The following is a 14,640-nucleotide window of genomic DNA, read 5'->3' on the forward strand; positions in this document are numbered from 1 at the left end:
CAGCCCGTGCAGAGCAGCGCAGCCAAACACATGGCAGCTGGACAGCAGATGATGCTGCGGGATGCGGGCAGAGGGCATGGCCACCATGGCACTACAGGGCCACCTGGGCGATTGGTGGGCCGTGGATGGCCCTGAGGGTGGGTGGGGTGAGGGCGGAGCAGGGCAGGGCCAGGCGGGTGGAGCAGGGGCAAACCGGGGTTGTTTTGGGGCACTCAGACTCTAAAAGGTTTGCCATCACTGGCTTATGGGAATGTAATGATTCCAGACTGATTTCTCTCTTGACTCCCCCCCCCGGGGTCTGCCTGCTCTTCTCCTACATCGGGTCAATGTTGAGAACCAAGAAAAGGGATCAGTTTCACAGTCTAGTTAAACCTACAGGGCAAATGTCTTTATCCAAACTCCATAAAATTTCCTGATGCTAGAAATCCTCAACTTACACCTTCATTTAATGACTGTTTGAAGTTACGACAGTACTGAAAAAAGTGACCGATGACCGCTTTTCACATTTACGACCGTTGCAGCATCCCCATGGTCACGTGATCAAAATTCAGACGCTTGGCAATTGACTCATATTTATGACCATTGCAGTGTCCAGGGGGGTCACGAGATCCCCTTTTGTGACCTTCTGACAAGCAAAGTCAAGGGGGGGAAACCAGATTCACTTAACAACCGTGTTATTATTGTTGAAGGAAAACTCTACATCAGGGTTCAGTCCAAGCCGGGAATAAACAGCATGGCGACTGCTTTAGAAAGAAGGTTGCAGTTTATTGAAGAGGAGAGCCAGACAGAAAGATGGCTCTGGAAGAAAAGAGAGCGAGCACATGTAGGGAGTGGGTTTTTATACCCTCTGGAGCCTTTTGTTTGGAGTTGTTCCTGTGGCATGAAGTTTGACCTGAGTCTGAGTGTGCCTTTCTGGCATTCTGTTGGTGGTGGGTTAATCCTATTATGTCCCAAGGGTCATATCCTGCTTCCCTGGGGCTGTGGCTGATGACTCTTAGATTTTTGGTGTTGATTCTAGGGAATCTTTCTTCCTAATCCCAGTTTCCTGATTCCAGTCTTTCTGACAAGATTATTACATCTGCATTTTGCAAACTTGGTTTCTGTTTGGGACAGAGAGACCTGGGGGGGGTTGGTTTCTGCCTTTAAAATCCTTTAGGGAAATATATTCTGCCTTTTAAATATTTTCGAAAATATTTCTTTCTCTGGGGGGGGGGCTGACTTCCCACACTACTTAACAACTGAGGCAATTCACTTAACAACTGTGGCAAGAAAGGTCATAAAATGGAGCCAAGATCACTTAACAACTGTCTCACTTAGCAACATAAATTTTGGGCTTAATTGTGGTCATAAATCAAAGAGTACCTGCGTTTCTCTTGTATTTGCTTCACGTAGCCCGGCATTCAGTCCAGGCAACTTTCTGGACAAAATCTTCTATGTCCTTTCTGCAGGCCCCTTTTTTTAAAAAAAAAAAATAATCTTTTTATTAGTGTAGATTTTTAAAAGAATACAGGAAATCGATAATAAGAACTTATTTGAAAGAATATAATAAATAGACAAGGAATCAAATATCAGAAGCCAAATGTGGGTAGATAGTTAATAATCTTGAAATCTCATATGACTAATATATTTAAGCACGTCATTAGAAGCTTAGAAGGCAATAAGAGATTTCCTCTCCATGTCAAAACGTGTCCCTGCAAAGCATTAAAGTAATTCTGTTATCCTGTTATTTCATTAGGACGTGAAGAGGTTCATAAAATATTTAAGAGAGAGGAAGGAGAATAAAAAAGTCATTATCCGTGGAAAAGAAGATGGGAAGTCACTTGCACATTGCTTAATTTCACCTTTCTTTTTCTTTTTTTCTTGCATTTTTCTCTTGCATTTTTCCTTTTTTCTTTGATCCTCTGAATAAATATGAATAGTTTGCTATGGATCAACCACACGCAGACACGCAAAATAGCCCAGCAAACACCCAGTGTAGGAGATGATCAGGCTGAGCCTGAAGGACAGGTCAAATGTCTCATTAGCCTCAAGTTCTTTTGCACCCACAAGAGATCTAATAATCTCATCTAGTCCAACCTCCTGCTCAGGCAGAAAACCCTATACCATTTCAGAAAAATGGCTACCCAGTCTCTTCTTAAAAACCTCCAGTGTTGGAGCATTCACCGCTTCTGGAGGCAGGTTGTTTCACTGGTTAATTGTTCTCACTGTCAGGAAGTTTCTCCTTAGTTCCAGGTTGCTTCTCTCTTTGGTTATTTTCCATCCATTGCTTCTTGTCCTGCGTTTGGCCCTTTGGAGAATAGCTTGACTCCTTCTTCTTTGGGGCAGCCCCTGAGATATTGGAACACTGCTATCATGTCCCCCCTCGTCCTTTTCTTCATTAAACTAGACACGCCCAATTCCAGTATCCGTTCCTTGTATGTTTTTAGCCTCCAGTCCCCTAATCATCTTTGTTGCTCTTCTCTGTACTCTTTCTAGAGTCTCAACATCTTTTTTACATCGTGGTGACCAAAACTGGATGCAGTATTCCAAGTGTGGCCTTACTAAGGCCTTGTAAAGTGGTATTAACACTTCACTTGATTTTGATTCTATCCCTCTGTTAATGCAGCCTAGTACTGTGTTGGCCTTTTTGGCAGCTGCAGCACACGGCTGGCTCCTATCTAAGCCCACCTTGAATTCTTATCTACCGCCAATTTGCTTGGACAGTTAGTAGTTCAGATTCTTTTTTTTTTTTTTTTTATTGAGAATTTTTAACATTTTACAAAATAAATCCCCTCCCCAAACCCGCCCACCTACCCATACCCTCCCCCAACTCCCCAAACCTCCCTAACCCTCCCCTGAACCTCCCAGAGTTGATTACAGGCTTATCCAAAATGTTTCAAAAGAAAAAAAAGAAAAAGAACTTAAAACACATATAAAACTTAAGACACCTATAAATCCTAAACAATCCTAAGAACCTTAAATTAAATGAATTATTTCTAGAAAATAATAATAAACACATTATAATATACTCTAAAAATCTTCTAATCTTACTTATAATATTATCCATCCTTCTACATAAGTTTCTTCCAAGACACAATTTTAAGCACTGCTTTCTTTAAACATCTATAACTACAATATAAAGTCAGCATAAATCATAAGCAAATCTAAATAGATTTAGTTAAACGAGTTATAGTCCCTCCAAAACACAAATTTAAACAATCAAAACTTGAAACATTAGAACAAACAAATTATAGTCAATCAAAAACACAAATCTAAACATTACTTAAAACTTTAAACATTAAAAATCCCGCCCAAAACACTAAACACATTGTAATATACTCCAATCCTTCTAATATCAAAAATATTATTATCATTTTCATAAACTCCCCCAAAACACAAATTTATACATTACTTAAACTTAAAAAAGGAAAAAAAAACAAGACACCTTTATACTCATTTAAATCTTATCAGATTCCATCCAAAGTAGACAGTTTATAGCAAATTCCACCCTCAAAAAACACTATAGGAAATTCCATCCACCATAAACACAATAGATATTCAAATCTTCATCAGTAACAAGTTGCAACCACAAAAACCCCAGTCCTTATCAATCTCAATTGTCCATTTTCATTCTCCATTCATTATCATACTGATATTATTATTGTCAGCCTCGATTGTCCATTTTTGTCATAAAGCTTAAAACAAATGCTTTAGGATCTGTCCTCAAAAGCTGCTCCAAATTTTCTGAGTCTCCCAACGACTCAGAAGCCAGTACATGTGGGGATTCCTTAATCTCCTTATTCTGTTGGTCTTTTTCTTTACAATTATACGTTGCACAGATTTTCCTCTGCCCCTTCCTCTCAACTTGTTGACGCCCCTCAGGCTGGAATTTCCCCTTTTTCATCTCAGATGACCCTTCCATCCTTGAAGATTGCTCCAAAGGATTTATGGGTCTTGCTTCTCCCACAGATTCAGCAATCACTAGGTGTGAAATTTCATTACTCTTCTTCAGTTGCTGCTTTTCTTTACAGTTTTGTGCTACACAAGTTGTCTCCTGCTCCTCAATCTGAACATGTTGAGATCTCTTAAACAGGGGTTGCCCAATTTTAGAGTCTTCAAACTGTAATTCTACATCCATTTCTTCCAAAGTCTTGAACTTAATAGATGGAGATGAACATACCCCCAATACTGAAGTATAAAAATCTTTTGCTTGAGAAACAGTATTAAGTCTGTAACATATTCCCAGGTAATTCACCACCATTCCAATCGGAACATCCCATCTAAACGAAATTCGTCTCATTTTAAGTTCATTTGCTAAAAAGGCAAACTCCTTTCTTCTTCTTAAAATTTTAGATGGGATCTCCTTTAAAATTATAACATCTTGTGAAGCAATTTGAAATCTCTTCTTATAAAAAGCTTGTATAATTTCATTGCGTAAAGATTTCTTCCCAAAGTAAATTACCACATCTCTTGGCAAATTCTTTTGTACTGCCACCGCAGAGTTAACTCTAAATAGTTTTTCAATTTCACTAAGTATTCCTTCTTTTTCTTTATTCAAAATTACAGCAAAGTCCTTTGCAACCATCTCTTTCAGATCTTCTTGCAAGGACTCTTCCAAGCCCCTAATTCTTAAGGCGTATTCCATTTGACCATATTGAAGCATAAGAATCTCGTTTTCCATTTCTTTTTCCATACTTTCAATTTTCCCCTCCATTAATTCCACTTTTTCAGCTACTTCTTCCACATGGGAATTCAACTTTTCAAGAACAGAAGCAACTCCTTTTAGAGCCAAAACTATGTCTTGCCTCAAAATCTTATTATTTTCTTCCAAAATCTTTTTCATTTCTGCCCTAATTTGAATTGTAAAATTTTCCATCATTTGTTGCATATCCTTCACAGTTGTTGGCTGGGCCACAGAAGATTTAGGAACTGTGAAATTCAGTGGACGCTTTGGAGCCATCTTAAAAAAAAAACTTTACTCCTTCTTAAAAATTACAAAAATTCCTTCAAAAGAAAATCATAACTCCCTCAAAGGAAAATCTTTAAAATAATGAGAAAAATAAAAAAATAAAAAAGGGAGTTAGAAAAGAAGAAAAAAAAAAAATAAAAAAAATTAAAATATACACTCCAATCATTAAAATGAAAAAAAAGAAGGAAAAGAGGAGGGAAAAAACCAGAATGCCTGCCCTTTAAAAATACAAGAGACAAAACCACAAATCAAACCAAAACAAAAAGTTAAAATATACACTCCAATCGTTAAAGTGAGAAAAAAAAAGGGAAGAAAAACCAAAATGCCTGCCTTTTAAAAATACAAAAAGCAAAACAAAAAATCAGACCAAAACCAGAATGCCTGCCCTTTAAAAATACAAGAGACAAAGCAACAAATCAAACCAAAACAATAATAATACTTCTAAAATCCATCCAATTCATTAAAAAGAAAAAAAAAGGAGAAAGTAAAAAAAACCGATCGCCACTCTAGCTTCCCCAAAAAAAAAAAGAGAAAAACGCTAGAAGGTCTCCCGATCGCCATTTACTTTCTCTTTCAACAAAAAAGCAAATAGTAGAAAAAAAAGACTGTAAACAAAACAATAAACCTTTGGATTTAAAATAAAATCGAAAAAGGCGAAAAATAAATCAATAAAAGAAATTAGAATATACACTCCAATCGTTAAAGTGAAAAAAAGAAGGGGGGGGGGAAACAAAATGCCTGCCTTTTAAAAATACAAAAAGCAAAACAAAAAATCAAACCAAAACAATAATGTTTAGAAAATTAAACAACAAAAATTAATAATACTCTAAAATCCATCCAGTCCTTAAAAAGAAGAAAGAAAAAAAAGAGAAGGTAAAAAAGCCGATCGCCATTCTAGCTTCCCGAAAAAAAAAAACACTAGAAAGTCTGCCGATCGCCATTTTACTTTCCCTTTCAGCAAAAAGCAAAAAATAAAAAGAAAGACTATAACAAAAGAATAAACCTTTAAATTTAAAATACATGTAAAGTCAAGGAAAGCAAAAAAATAAATCCTCTAAACAACTCTGTCCGCTTCTTAAAAAAAAACCACTAAATCACTTTAAACGCGGAGGTGGTTGCGAGGGCTTGTTTTGTCCCAAGGACAAAAGCAGCTGGGAAGCGGAGACAGTCTGAACTCCGTGGGAGCACTCTGTCACCCCCAAAAAAGAAAAATTGGGGGTACATAAGAGGCTCTACCACTATTCAGACTACCCTCTGCCCCCCCCCTTTGCCCGGGAGGGGGATTTTGAACCGCTGAACAGCTGATGTCTGCTGTTCATAGCGGTTCATTACACTTACCCAGGAGGACGGCTACAAAGTAGCCGCCATCGCCCAACGCAGATCCACCGGAAGTAGTTCAGATTCTTATAGAGTCCCAAAGGTGCTTTTTTTCAGGAGGCAACTGGACATTCTTGTTTTTTCTTTGAAGACGTTTCGCTTAACGTTAACGCTTAACGCTTTGAAGACGTTAACGCTTAAGGGTAGGGAATGGAAGGATTTATAGTCCTTGCAGACAGCTGGTCATTTGACTTCTTTTAGAGAGTCGTTGAGGTTCACCTGTGTCCTCAGGGTCTCCTGAGTGGTGCAGATGGGTGTGAAGCCTTCTTGGCTGCAGGATGTTTTTCTGCCCTGTTCCTTCCATTCCCCACCATCCGGTCAGAGCTGAAGAAGCTTCTGGGATGAGAAGCGAAATGTCTTCAAAGAAAAAAACAAGAAAGTCCAGTTGCCTCCTGAAAAAGAAGCTTTGGGACAACCATGACCTGGATAGAATAGAATGGAATGGAATGGAATGGAATAGAATGGAATAGAATAGAATAGAATAGAATAGAATAGAATAGAATAGAATAGAATAGAATCTGGAAGGGACCTTGGAGGTCTTCTAATCCAGCCCCCTGCTCAAGCAGGAGAAACTGTACCATCTCAGACAAGTGACTATCTAGCCCAGTGGTTCTCAACCTTTTTAATGCCACAACCCCCCAACCGGTTGTAAGTCGAGGACTACTCAACCAGTCGTAAGTCGAGGACTACTCAACTGGTGCAGCACCATTTGCAGAATAGGACTTTTGGCGGGCTCAGCAGAGCACAGACAGCCTGGACAATTCCTATTGGCTTTTGAAAGCCAATAGAATTAGACTCTATTCAAGAGAGTCTATTCTCTTGGCTTTCAAAAGCCAATAGAATAAAAGAGAGTAGCACAGCTAAGGAAAAGGGGGAAAAAAATGGTGGACTGCGTTGTTTGGCGACCCCCGTGAAATGGTCATTCGACCCCAAATGGGGTCCCGACCCACAGGTTGAGAACCACTGGTCTAGTGTCTTCTAAAAATCTCCAGTGATGGAGTGCCCACGATTTCTGGAGGCAAGCTGTTCCACTGATTAATTGTCCTCACTGTTGGGAAGTTTCTCCTTAATTATATATTCTTGTAGAGAGCTTCAGCTTGTGATAAAACTATATATTCATTTGAACAGCCTGGACTCCTGATTTCCAACTTTTGACACCTAGATTTGTTTGTTTTGTACTGCCGTCAATCATATTCCAGTACTTTTGACTTCTCACCACACATGTTCTATCCATTTTTTTTAAAGTGCACAGGTGATCTTTGACCTATGATCACAATTGATTTTCAATTTTGTTTCTGAGAAAGATCTTTGTGAAGCGACTTTTGTCTCATGTTATGACCTTTCTTGCCACAGTTGTTATGTGAATCACTGCAGCTATTAAGTGAGTAACACCCTTGTTAAGTGAAACTGGCTTCCCCATTGATTTTGCTTGTCTGAAGATCGCAGAAGGGGATCACGTGACCTCCCCCGGGACATTGCAACTGTTATATGTACAAGTCAGCTGCCAAGCGTCTGAATTTTGATCAGCTGTTTATGGAGTTGCTGCAGTGGTCGTAAGTGTGAAAAATGTGCCTTTGTACCTCTGAATTGTCACTAAATGAACAGTTGTAAGTCGAGGACTAATTGTACCTGAAAAGGTGCGCTTGAAATGGATCAATTAAAATATGGTGCAATTTACAGTACTTTCTGAGTCTCATGTGGAGCAATTGTGATTGTGTTGCCACTTCTGTCTGATGAAGTGGCAAACATAATTTGCTATACGCCTTTCTTTTCACTGAAGTACTGCTTCAGATGACAAACATATTAACAATAATGCCACAAGATGCACAATAAGGAATTGTGTGTGTGGACTGGGTCCAAATTCCATTATTTATCTATTTTTTGTTATAATGCCACGTTATAATGCCACGTTGCTCTTTTTCCTAAATGAAAACAGCCCTTCTACCAGAAGATCTAAATTTTGAGTCCCTGTTTTATTCCTTGATTACTATGGTCCAACTCAAAGTTCTGACAGGAACCTTGTGAACTCTCAAGCTTCCTCCTTCCGTTATGTATTCAAGATGGACAGTGAATAATATTTATATGTTACTTATATGTAAGGGTGTACATATGTTGTACTGTATTTTCCGGCGTATAAGACGACTCGGCATATAAGATGACTCGGCGTATAAGATGACCCCCGACTTCGGAGCCGATTTCCATGCTTTAGAAAGTCATCTTATACGCTGGAAAATACGGTATATAGTATGTTTAAATGTGTGTTATGTATGTGTACACTTTGAGAACAAGCAACTAAATTTCATTTTTAATGTGTGCCATTGTGCCCACAGTAAAAAATGATAATAAAGGTGATTTGTCTGTTTGTCTGTCTGTCTGTCTGTCTCTATTTATACTCTAGATCACCTGTATGTACACTCTCTACATCAGTGTTTTCAATCAGGACAACTTGAAGATGTATGGACTTCAACTCCCAGAAATCCCCTAGCCAGCATAGCTGGATGGGGAATTCTGGGCCTTGAAGTCCAAACATCTTTAAGTTATCTTGACGGAGAAACATTGTTCTAGATAATGGAAAAGAGTACAGAGAAGAGCAACAAAGATGATTAGGGGACTGGAGGCTAAAACATATAAGGAACAGTTGCTGGAATTGGGCATGTCTAATGAAGAGAAGGACGAGGGGTGACACGATAGCAGCCTTCCATTATCTCAGGGGCTGCCCCAAAGAAGAGGGAGTCAAGCTATTCTCCAAAGTGCCTGAAGGCAGGACAAGAAGCAACGGATGGAAACTAATCTAGGAGAGAAGCAACCTAGAATTAAGGAGAAATTTTCTGACAGTGGGAATAATTAACCAGTGGAACAACCTGCCTCCAGAACTGTGAATGCTCCAACACTGGAAGTTTTTAAGAAGAGACTGGACAGCCATTTGTCTGAAATGGTATAGGGTTTCCTGCTTGAGCAGTGGGTTGGACTAGAAGACCTCCAAGATCCCTTCCAACTTAATAATAATAATAATAGTAGTAGTAGTAGTAGTAGTAGTAATAATAATAATAAAATCTTTGCATTGCTATTATGTCCTAGAGCATTAAGGAGAAGGCAAGTGTTGAAATATTGAAGCAGTTGCTTCTATTTGAAAATTAAAAGGCAACCAACCTCTTCACCAGCCAATTAAGGCGATAGCTGTCACATATTACTCTTCAAGGCCCCAGATCTGCTTTGAAAATGGTAACCTTTACTTTCATCCTTTCACAAAGCTTCTCTCCTCCCCTTCTTCAGACAGATAAAATATTGATATAGACCAAATATTGATGCAAGAAACCAGGAGCAAACTTCACACGGCTGAAATGAGATTGATCTTTTGGGTCTGAAGTCAATTCCCAGCACCTGTTCTGAGTTCAGTCCTGATTTAATTCTCACTCTGGAGGGGTGATGGTTGGGCAGGGGGTAAAACTCACCACAGGGGTCTTATATGAAGAAAGGAAAGGATGCGGCTGATGGGTTGGGTCAGGGGTAGGCAACCTTGGCTCTTTTATGACTGGTGGACTTCAACTCCCAGAATCCCTGAGCCAGCCACGCTGAGGGAAAAGAGAGAGGTTTCCAAGCTGAGCCATGCTGGCTCAGGAATTCTGGGAGTTGAAGTCCACCAGTCATGAAGGGGCCATAGTTCCCTCATGCTGGTTCAGGAATTCTGGGAGTTGAAGTCCACGAGTCATAAAAGGGCCAAGTTTAAAGAGCCCTATTCTATCTAGTGCAGGGGTAGGCAACCTTGGCTCTTTTATGACTGGTGGACTTCAACTCCCAGAATTCCTGAGCCGGCCACGCTGAGGGGAAAGGGAGAGGTTTCCAAGCTGAGCCAGGCTGGCTCAGGAATTCTGGGAGTTGAAGTCCACCAGGCATGAGGGGGCCATAGTTCCCCGTGCTGGCTCAGGAATTCTGGGAGTTGAAGTCCATGAGTTATGAGGGGGCCAGGTTTGAAGACCCCTGGTTTTAAATATTTAAATATTTTTTCCTCACGATCACATGATCAAAATTCAGGCATTTGGGCAGGGATAGGCAACCTTGGCTCTTTTATGACTCGTGGACTTCAACTCCCAGAATTCCTGAGCCAGCCATGCTGAGGGGAAAGGGAGAGGTTTCCAAGCTGAGCCATGCTGGCTCAGGAATTCTGGGAGTTGAAGTCAACCAGTCATAAAAGAGCCAAGGTTGCCTACCCCTGGCCTAAAGCAAAGAGGACATCCACAGGAATGTGAAGAAGGAAGTTGTCACAGATCAAGATGGTGGCCATTTTGAGTTTTTTGACCCCCTTGGATACTCATGCCTACAACTTCAAACAGACAAATCAGGGAAGAGATTGGGGGAGAAAAAAAGGAGAGATAGATAGATAGATAGATAGATAGATAGATAGATAGATAGATAGATAGAGAGAGAGAGAGAGAGAGATGATTGGTTGATGGGTGTTTGCTCAGGAGTATTCTTATCCAGTAGTACAAATGCTTGAAGAATGAAAAAAAATCGTGAAATGATTATTGCTGCAATTGAAAATGTCAACCAGAGTTGAGAACTGTTTGAACATTTGAGCTGTTAATTTTCCATTTGAAGAAATAACTTTGCAACGGAAAAAAAATTACACTTGGCACTTCCCCACTTTTAAACAACAAACAAAGTGATGTCTGTTTTTTTAAAGACAGAAAAAGGGAAAAACTTCTCAAACAATATTTTTATGTGTCTCCAAAAAAACCTGAGTTGGCATAAGATTTGTTTGTTTTCAAAGAGAGTGATCATGACTGACAAAGCTGATAATATTGAAGGAAGATTGATAGTCATAAATCTGGTGTGCTTTTAATTTGCCTTGTTCAATTTAATACTTTATTGACGTTAAAAAGAAGGAATACTTGAAGGCATGTTACATAAAACACAGGACTGTTAATGGAGGACAATCCTGCTTTACAAAGGCTATAGAGATTTGCTATATATAAACATTTCCTTCCAATACACGATTATTTTGTTCAATGTTTTACTCCAAGATAAATTAAACAGGTACTGTATTTCAATTTTTCCTTAACAGCGGGAGGCCAAACGACTAATAAACACAACATCATAAAATCAGTTTTGAAAAACAACCACTAAATATGCCACGGGAAAGAGTTATATCTTTGTTGCATAAGAAAAGGAGTGCCTTTATCTATCACATGATGTGTAAATACACATCAGTTGTGACATCGTGATGCAAATTCACATTATACATGTGTCCAATGTTTGGAAACTGAATGACATAAAAGAGAGAATTGTATCATTATATCACTGTGTGCACGTGGTCCAGTTTCATAATTCTATCATCACTCTACATGGGGCTACCCTTGAAGACTGTCACAGAGAAGAGGGGATGGAACTATTCTCCAAAGCATCTGAAGGTAGAACAAGAAGCCACGGATAGACACTTATCAAGCAGAGAACCAACCTAGAACTAAAGAGAAATTTCTTGACAGTTAGATCAATTAATCAACAGAATAGCTTGCCTACAGGAGTTGTGGGTGCAAGTTTTCCCAGATAGAAAACCAACCATTTATTGTAAAACATAGAGTATAAAATTGGGTTAGTATAATATTTCCTGCCTTGAGTGGGGGGTTGCACTAAAAAGACTCTGAGATCCCTTTCAGCCTTATGCTTCTATGTTCTATATTGTTGTTGTTGTTAGTTGCGAAGTCGTGTCCGACCCATCATCGTTGTTGAAGCCCCACCCTCTTTGACATAAAAAGGGTATATATACATATACATAAACAGGTTATATATATTGTTGTTCTTAGTTGCAAAGTCGTGTCTGACCCATCATGACCCCATGGACAACATTCCTCCAGGCCTTCCTGTCCTCTACCATCTTCTGGAGTCCATTGAAGCTCACGCCTACTGCTTCAGTGACTCCATCCAGTTACCTCCTTCTCTGTCGTCCCCTTCTCTTATTGCCTTCAGTCTTTCCCAGCATCAGGCTCTTCTCCAGTGAGTCCTTCCTTCTCATTAGATGGCCAAAGTACTTGAGTTTCAACTTCAGGATCTGGCCTTCTAAAGAGCAGTCAGGGTTGATCTCCTCTAGGACTGACCAGTTTGATTGCCTTGCGGTCCAGGGGACTTGCAGGAGTCTTCTCCAGCACCAGAGTTCAAAGGCCTCAATAATGCTTTATATAATCTAATAAAGAGAAGGACTAGGGGTGACATAATAGCAGTCTTCCAGAGAAGACACAGAGAAGAACAGGTCAACCTATTCCCCAAAGCACCTGAATGCAGGACCAGAAATAATGGATGGAAGCTTATCAAGGAGAGAAGCAATCTAGAATTAAGGAGGAATCTCCTAACGGTGAGAACAATCAACCAGTGGAACAGCTTGCCTCCAGAAGTTGTGTGTGCTCCAAAACACTGGAGGTTTTTAAGGAGACTTTGGATAGCCATTTATCTGAAATGGTACAAGGTCTCCTGCTTGAGCAGAGGGTTGGACTAGAGGATCTCCAAGGTCTCTTCCATCTCTGTTATTCTGTATTCTTGAAACTTCAGCTGGCCCAGAATGTAGTAACTTATATACTTACTGGGTTCTTGATATTTTCTGATTTTGATTATTTTCCTCCAGATGTTTTATCACAAACCACAATTAAGACTGTAACCTCTTGTCACTAAACAATGTCATTAAGGGAGTCATGCCCATTTTTATGACCCTTTTTTTGCTTTGGTTATTAAGCGAATTCAGCATCGCAAATTGATTATACTTGTCAGCTCATTTAGCAACAGTTCTAAATTACAACATCACTGGAAAAAGTGACTTATGACTTGTTTATGACTTATGAGATATTAGATGGTGTTATCGGCGTAATGAACATGAATTTGGGCAAAACTCCAGGAGAAAGTGGAGGACAGGGGGTGCCTGGCGTGCTATGGTCCTTGGGGTTGAGGAGAGCCGGACACAATTTAGTGACTGAACAACAACATTGTGATCAAAGCACTGTTTCTTCCTAGGGAACACAGGCCCTTTAGCAGAGAAGCAAGAAACTAATCCAGCTAAGCAATCAGGGGGCTCTCCAATCAGGAAACTGTTGTTTCTCAAGACTTAAGGACTGTCTTGTATGATTCTGTGACTGTAATCTCCATTATTGTTGACAAGGCCAAAAATCAATGATTCACTTGCCGCTTCCATTTAGGAAAGTGGAACTTGACAATAGGCCCATTAAAAAGGTCCTGTTACTTGAAATCACTTTGTTACTGACCAGTTACGGCCACGGGTGGCCTCCTCTCTGGGAATAAACTGGGTGTCATGGTTCTGACAGATGAAACTCTTCAAAAAACTTCGAGGCATGGTTTACCTTAAATAACCTTTTTTCGAGAAGCATAGCATCGACACTTATATAGCCAAAAACTGAATTCCCCTCCCCTGAGCACATAGTATCAAAGCACAATTCCCTCCTCTAATTTACGGTCATAAATCACATTCTCCAATTAGTCTGAAATGCAGGCTTTCCCTCCAGTTCTCCAACCGGCCAATTCTTATCATCTCTTATTTCAAAAACCTTGGTTCTCACGCTAGTTACAGTATTGTTATGTCTAACTAAACTCCCATGCACATTCCTCTCCCCCCCCCAGCATCATCTAATTCTAAAAGTAAAATATAAGAAGAAAATGGTGGCATCTCTAACTGTTGTCAAAGTAAAAACATCTGATGTTTAGTAGCGTTGACACTGGGTTGGAGATGTGAGGCAATGTCTGGGCTGAGACGGACTATATTGAACTTGACATACTTCAACTATGGAAGTGGAACTTGGCTACATAATAATAATAATAATAATAATAATAATAATAATAATAGCAGCAATAATGTTGGAAGGGACCTTGGAGGTCATCAAGTCCAACCCCCTGCTCATGCAGGAAACCCTATACCATTTTGGACAAATGGCTGTCCAGTTTCTTCTTAAAAACTTCCAGTGTTGGAGCATTCACCACTTCTGGAGGCAGGTTGTTCCACTGGTTAATTGTTCTTACTGTCAGGAAGTTTCTCCTTAGTTCTCGATTGCTTCTCTCCTTGATTAGTTTCCATCCGTTGCTTCTTGTCCTGCCTTCAGGCGCTTTGGAGAATAGCTTGACTCCCTCTTCTTTGGGGCAGCCCCTGAGATATTGGAAGACTGCTATCATGTCCCCCCTCATCCTTCTCTTCACACGATCTCCCTTAAGCTAAAGTTGATGGAACTGTTTAGGTTGGGTTAATGTGTCGTTTCTCCTGAGTTGTCCTCCAAACGATTTACAGAAGATATTTCCATTTTATGTGCAAATCTCTCCCCGCTCAA

Source organism: Crotalus tigris, unplaced genomic scaffold (genome assembly GCF_016545835.1).
Source record: "Crotalus tigris isolate CLP2741 ecotype Arizona unplaced genomic scaffold, ASM1654583v1 scf7180000017536.10889498, whole genome shotgun sequence".
Classification (NCBI taxonomy): Eukaryota; Metazoa; Chordata; class Lepidosauria; order Squamata; family Viperidae; genus Crotalus; species Crotalus tigris.